We start from the raw sequence: 7,417 nt of genomic DNA on the forward strand, positions 1-7,417 counted from the left end.
TAAACAGAACCAGGCAGTTTCCGGAGTCTTCCGAGAGAGCTGCCTCCATGTAAAGAAGCTGTGTGTGCTGTGCTCTGTGAAAATATCACAGTTGACGACTGAGATTGGATTTTTCGGATGATTTAAAGCTAAAATTTTGTTGGTGAAGGATTCAGCCAGCTGACAGAGAGACATTGGAAGTTTCTGTCTTTGGAAAAAAGCTACAAAATCCGAGGTAAAATACAGCACATGGTGAGAACAGCTAGAGATTAAAATGGCAGGTGTAATCGGATATTTGGGAGAATATAGACAAGACCGGGAACATTTTAAAGCGTATGTGGATCGGCTAGAAATGTATTTCACTGCAAAATAATATAATCGAAGTTCCAGACAATGCAGTCCAGAACCAGGCTGTGTTGGAACGTAAGATTACATATCGAAATACTCCTCATACAACTACTGGTAGAACACCAGCAGAGTTGTTTCTCAAATGACAGCCACGAACCAGATTCTCGTTGTTAAAGCCAAATTTGGCACAGTCCGTAGAAGAGTCACAATTAAGACAGAAAGAGAATCATGATAAAGGTAGAGTAAAAGAGAGAAGTGTGAAATTAAACCAGAAGGTGAGTGTGAAAAACCATCACCATAAATGGTTAAAGTTGTTACCAGGAAGAGTGGTGAAGATATGTGGTCCTCGCACATATTTGTCAAAGATGTTTGACAATGGACAGTGTTAGGTTTGTTCATATTGATCATATTTTACCTACAGACATGGAAGGAGTTGAAGGTGGGAATGATTTTAATTATTTCTGACTCATCAGACAGTTTTGATATACCAGTTGCAAATAATAAATCCAATGTACTGGAAACAAATCCAGGAGAGAATCAGAATGAAAGTCTGAGTCCGAGTCAGGAAAACAAAGAGCCTGAAGTTAGAGTGAGTTCAAATGAAAATCAAGGAAATTCCGTGGAGGAAAACGTTCCTCAGGATGAGCCTCGAATGAGTTTAGATTCGACACCATGTTTGGAAGGTACTGTTCGAGAGCGAAGGTATCCTCTTCGAAACAGAAAACAAGTGGTGAAGTTAAATTTGTAAATATAAAAAAAAATAAGTTTATATCCTGTGTTATGTAGAAACATGAAAGTTATGTATGATGTTTGTTGTGATGGCTTCTTCATTTAGGAGGGAGAAGTGTAATGTCTGTAAGCTTGTAATGTTTGTAGCTCCACACTGTGGATGTGGACGTATTGTGTACTGCAAGTGCATAGTTAATCATTAAACAGAACCAGGCAGTTTCTGGAATCTTCCGAGAGAGCCTCCTCCATGTTAAGAAGCTGTGTGTGCTGTGCTCTGTGAATATATCACAGGTCAGGATTTGGCGAGGCGGATGGGGTTCCCCTTCCGATGGCTGTAGCTACCTTCCCTGGGCCGTCCAATACGGACCAGAGCGCGGCCACGAACTCCTCGAAGGAAGAGGGAGAGTTCTGCGCTCCAGGTCCGGGTCCGGCCTTTTGGGCAGGTGCTGGGAGTTACTTAGCTACATTATCATTCCAATGGTTCCTCCATCCCTTTCTCCAATGCCCACTTTTCTCGCATCCAAAGCAGTTATGCTTGGTGTCGGAAGTGATACCCCCTTCCTGGTGCCATTCCCTCTTTGCTTGGTGGGGCCTTAACTCATCTACCCTCCCCTTGGGTGGGTTCTCCTCTGTCCCTCGGCCGCTCCTAAAAGCCAGGGTTAGTTGCCTAATCACTGACTCCTCGGTGGCGTTGGGATCCCTAGGATCGAACCACAGCTCAGCTTTGGCCTTCACCCATGGCAAACTCTTTGCCACCAGGCTCCGGAACCAGTGAGCCTTCTCATCCCGGGTCAAGTGATCCCGGTTGAGGGTCCCACTGCAGGCACTCTTGTAGACGAGCCACAGCCTGTCTGTGAAAGCTTGTGGGGTTTCCCCTGCCTGTTGCAGTGTCCTCTCCACTCGGGAAAACGGGCTCCCATTGTTGAGGCCCATAGCCTCCAGGATTTCTTCCTGGATGGCCGCAGATATACTTTGCCCGCACTTGGTGTTTGTGGAGAGAGGCTGGTACAATCTACTTTCTCAGGAGAATAGGAGCATTTTTGCCGTTTCGGAGTCGTCGCACCCATTGATGCCTGTCGCTTGGTCTATTTCCATAAAGTGAACCGAAGGGTCCCCTTTATGGGTGAGCTTGTCCTTTATGGGTGGGTTACCATGGTTCCAGGCTGCTGGGTGCTGTGGGGGACCACGAAGTTACTTTCGAGGGGTCCTGCTGCCTCACCGAGAATGGGCGTACCGTACTTCTGCTGCCGGACCGGGCACATCGGCACCAGTCCCGGCCCTTGTCGTACTGGTGTCACTCCCACCTCACCCTGCTGCCAAGTCGCGTTACAACCCGATGTCACAGGTGGTGGTGCACCGTCCCCATCTGCCCCGCAAACTGTTCGCCCCTCCTGCTGCTAAACCGGGCTAAGCCCCAGTGCCACAGATACTGGGTGAATGTCCCTCTCCGTTCACCCCTCCTGCTGCCAGACCGGGCTAAGCCCCAGTGCCACAGATACTGGGTGAATGTCCCTCTCCGTTCGCCCCTCCTGCTGCTAAACCGGGCTAAGCCCCAGTGCCACAGACACTGGGTGAATGTCCCTCTCCGTTCGCCCCTCCTGCTGCCAGACCGGGCTAAGCCCCAGTGCCACAGATACTGGGTGAATGTCCCTCTCCGTTCGCCCCTCCTGCTTCTAAACCGGGCTAAGCCCCGGTGCCACAGATACTGGGTGAATGTCCCTCTCCGTTCGCCCCTCCTGCTGCCAGACCGGGCTAAGCCCCAGTGCCACAGATACTGGGTGAATGTCCCTCTCCGTTCGCCCCTCCTGCTGCCAGACCGGGCTAAGCCCCAGTGCCACAGATACTGGGTGAATGTCCCTCTCCGTTCGCCCCTCCTGCTGCCAGACCGGGCTAAGCCCTGGTGCCACAGATACTGGGTGAATGGTCCTCTCCGTTCGCCCCTCCTGCTGCCAAACCGGGCTAAGCCCCGGTGCCACAGATACTGGTCGAACGGTTCCCCCTGCTCTTCCTGCCGTACTCGGGTTTATTAGGCAGAACATGTCTTTGGCCTTGGAAAGAGCAAGGCTCAGACTCTCAATTTGCTTTTGGCAGGGACCGTGGTCTCCAGTCTCGAACCCTCAGCTGCTTGCTACCTTATAAGTGGCCTGAACGTCCCTTAACTTCTCCTCCTGCGCTTTAATTATTCTGGTGAGGCGGGTGTTTACCTCCTGCAACACCAGTTCTTATCCCTTCGCTTCGGTGACCTGGTACTGAAGGTAATCCTGGCCGTTTCTATGTGTTTCCACTAACTGTACTTTTCCTTGCTTTTGCTTGCCTAACTCCTCAAATGATCACTCCCCCATGATAGCTCTGGCACTCGAGTGTTCCTCGGACTCCCTGAGGTCTGCCTCCAGAGACTCGACTTTCTTGTCCAATTGCTAGACTTGTCGGTGTAGGCAGACTAACCATATTGCTTTCTCCACAGAGCGCTTATGGTCCTTACTCTCAGTCCATTTGGCTGCAGCGTCCACAGGATGCTCAGCGCGCAATAGGTTCAGTACCATTTCTTTGTTATATTGACTTTCTTGAACATGTAAGAGGAAATCCTCTCTTCCATTTTGCTTCTTTTCTCAAAAACAGTGTCTACTGCATCACACCCTTTTGACCACGCTCCTAACTGGCTCGCCATTCTGTAGGGGGTGGTGTGCGGGGTCAGTTTGCCTCCCCTGACCCAGAGCAGTTGCGAGTCGCTCCCACTCCCTGGTTCTCAAGCCTGGATTTATTAATCAGGGTGTGATAAATTACAGCAGACAACTGTTTTGTACAAAGAAGGTATGGATTTTATTCAACAAAGCAAAGAACACAAATATACTCCAGTAAAACTGTAACATCTTACAAAAGGTTCTAAACAATGGGGAATACTTTGTTTCGGTAATAAACACAACAGAAATACCTCCCACCTCCCACTTACTCTCTAGCTAAGTTAGACTCGAGGGCAACAGAGATAATGCTCACCAATCCTTCCTTTGACAGTTAGGGCTGTTTCGATGTTTCGGGGTTCTTTGTTTATAGCCGGTTTGCCTTGCCATACCCCGGACGTGGCAGAAGACCCCTGCTGCGTATTGAAGCCAGTTGGGGCGAGTTCTTTTCTCCGATGTCGCGATGTTTCTTCCTGCGTTTTCTTGCCGTGTGCTCTCGATCTTGTTGTTCCGAAGGGCTTGGTCAGAAAAGTTCTTTCTGTGATGGTCAGAATAGAAATAGATCTCTTGGTACGATAGGCCCTTAATTATACTCTAAGAGTCTGTTTAATCTTCGCGCCAAATCTAACGTTTCTTTTGTTTAAGTTTTGCTGCCCAGCTAACTGAAACTTGATTAAGTTTTAATCTGGCGTTGATAGATTTTTTTGAGTTGATGAGCTCTTGTCCATTGTGATAGCACCGCTTTTTTTGCTTCCAGAAGTCTGGCCTGAGCCAGATATTTCTATGTCTGTTGAAAAGGTGTTGGAATATGTGTGTGACATTTGGGTCCTCTGGGTGGGGTGGATAATGTTTCTTCCGTGTTTGACTGTTTAAATGCTAATGTTTTCTTGGGGCAGGTTTCTAGGGTAAACAGTTCCCAGGCAATTTGATTAGCTCTAATGTCCAAACTGGCCTTTTAGAGATTGACCCCACCCCTTTTCTTGCAGACCCAACATTCACCTTTTAAAAATCCCAAACTTGGTTAAAAACTCATAGATTTCTTCCATAAGCATTTTTGGATCCCAAACTTTCTGTTTGATAGTTCCAAATCGAATTTCCTTTCCAATGAGTCCAAACACTGAGCGGTTTCCACGAATTTTGGAATCTTGCTGTACTCGGTGGAACAGCAGAGGCTGCTCTGTCCCCATCACCTCTGTTTGCTCCACCCAGTCGGTGGGTGGAGGTGACGCAGTCCCATTTGAGGGACATTCATTGACCACTCGGTGAGGGCCAAATGTATCCTGCAGGGTCACCCAATCTAATTCATGTGGGGCCCCTGTTGTTATGTGGGTAAATTCCCAGGACCGACAAGAATAAAGAGTCAGAGAATTGCAGGAATATTTTGTGTCCCATGTTATAAAAGCTCCAATTAGTAAAATTCAGGTTTTTGGTTTGTCCAAAGGAACAGGTGCAGATGAGGTCACTTTACGAACTGTAACAATGTTTTTCTTCATCTCTCATTCGTTCAACATAAAAAGATGTAAAACCCCATGTAAATGTTACTGAGAACAGGAGCCAAGAGAGGACTTGCGTGTCTCTTATTGCAAAGTAGTAAAATCAGCTCGAAACTTCGCTCAAAAACAGGGTCATTGTAAATGTCGGAGAGATCTAGACCACCCAAAGTTCACTGAAGTAAAGCCGACCTCCAAAGGCAGATCTGAAGCCAAATCCCAATTCTTCATCCCGATATTTACAGGGTCGGCATTTCAGAGCAATACGTGGAGCTGATTTTTACATTTGTAAATTGTTAAAGTGCTCTTCGGTCACGCAGTAAAAATAAAGCTGTATAAACTTTAACCTGGGACATATTTAGCCGGATCATTGCACATTGAGCTCACTGTATTGTTTATTCCTCCTTGGGTTATGGGTGTCGCTGGCAAGGCCGGCATTTATTGCCCATCCCCAGGTGCTCTTGAGAAGATGACGGTGAGCATCAAAGTTCCTGTAATATTTTTTCGGGCCCTGCGTCTCCTTTAAGGGGCTCCGCGGCCCATTTAAAATACCGTGCATGTGTGTTTATCTATTGAAAAGCCGACTGCGTGGGACCCCTGGAGCACTGTGCAGACATGCGGCTGTGCGGCCACGGGGCTTACAGGGAACATTAGTGAGCATTCTTCTTGAACCGCTGCAGTCCGGTGGTGAAGGTATGTCCACATTGTTGTTAGGTAGGAAGTTGCAGGATCTTGACCCAGTGACGATGAAGAACAGTGAGATATGTCTTGGTGAGGAACTTGGAGGTGCTGGTGTTCACGTGCACCTGCTGCTCTTTTCCTTCTCGGTGGTGGAGGTCGTGGGTTTGGGAGGAGCTGCCGAAGAAATCCTAGGGACTTGTTGCAGTGCCCCCTGCATGTGGGAATATGCCGGTGTTACCGTGTTCAAGGTTCGGTAATCGATCGTGAGCCGCCAGCTCCCATCTGCTTTTTTAACTGACAAAATTGGTGAATTATTTGCAAAAATGTCCTGCCGTATAATGCCCTGCTGTAGCAATGTGTCCAGTGTGGTTTGTAGCGCTAACTGACTCTCAGCTGGAATGGGGCACTGTTTTACTTTAACATGGGCCGGCCCGTTAACCACCTCCTCCTGTATTGAGTGCCCACAATTGTGCTTGTGAGTAGCAAACACGGCCCGATACTGAGTTAACAGAGCTTGTGTGTTCGGGTCTGTGTGTGTGTGTAGTTATCTCGTATGTCTCAGGCTCCTCAATCACAGAAATAGTCGGGACCCCTCTGCCATGAGAATTTTGGTCTCCTAAACTGAGGAAGTTCTTGCTACTGAGGGACTGCAGTGAAGGATCATCAAACTGATTCCCAGGATGGCAGGACTGGCATATCAAGAAAGACTGGATCAACTGGGCTTGTATTCACTGGAGTTTAGAAGAATGAGAGAGGATCTCATAGAAACGTTAAAATTCTGACGGGGTTAGACAGGTTAGATGCAGGAAAAATGTTCCCAATGTTGGGGAAGTCCAGAACCAGGGGCCACAGTCTAAGGATAAGGGGTAAGCCATTTACGACCGACATGAGGAGAAACTTCTTCACCCAGAGAGTAGTGAACCTGTGGAATTCTCTACCACAGGAAGTTGTTGAGGCTAATTCACTAAATATGTTCAAAAAGGAGTTAGATGTAGTCCTTACTACTAGGGGGATCAAGGGGTATGGCGAGAAAGCAAGAATGGGGTACTGAAGTTGCATGTTCAGCCATGAACTCATTGAATGGCGGTGCAGGCTCGAAGGGCCGAATGGCCTACTCCTGCACCTATTTTCTATGCTTCTAATGTTCCCAATGTTGGAGAAATCCAGAACCAGGGGACACAGTCTAAGGATAAGGGGTAAGCCATTTAGGACTGAAATGAGGAGAAACTTCTTCACTCAGAGAGTTGTTAACCTGTGGAATTCCCTACCGCTGAGAGTATTGATGCCAGTTCATTGGATATATTCAAGAGGAAGTTAGATATGGCCATTATGGCTAAAGGGATCAAGGGGTATGGAGAGAAAGCAGGAAAGGGGTACTGAGGTGAATGATCAGCTATGATCTTATTGAATGGTGGTGCAGGCTCAAAGGACCGAATGGCCTACTCCTGCTATTTTCTATGTTTATATGTTTCTATGTTTTCTTTTCTGAACCATAGTAGATCATAATCCACA

Source organism: Pristiophorus japonicus, chromosome 7 (assembly GCF_044704955.1).
Source record: "Pristiophorus japonicus isolate sPriJap1 chromosome 7, sPriJap1.hap1, whole genome shotgun sequence".
Lineage (NCBI taxonomy): Eukaryota > Metazoa > Chordata > Chondrichthyes > Pristiophoridae > Pristiophorus > Pristiophorus japonicus.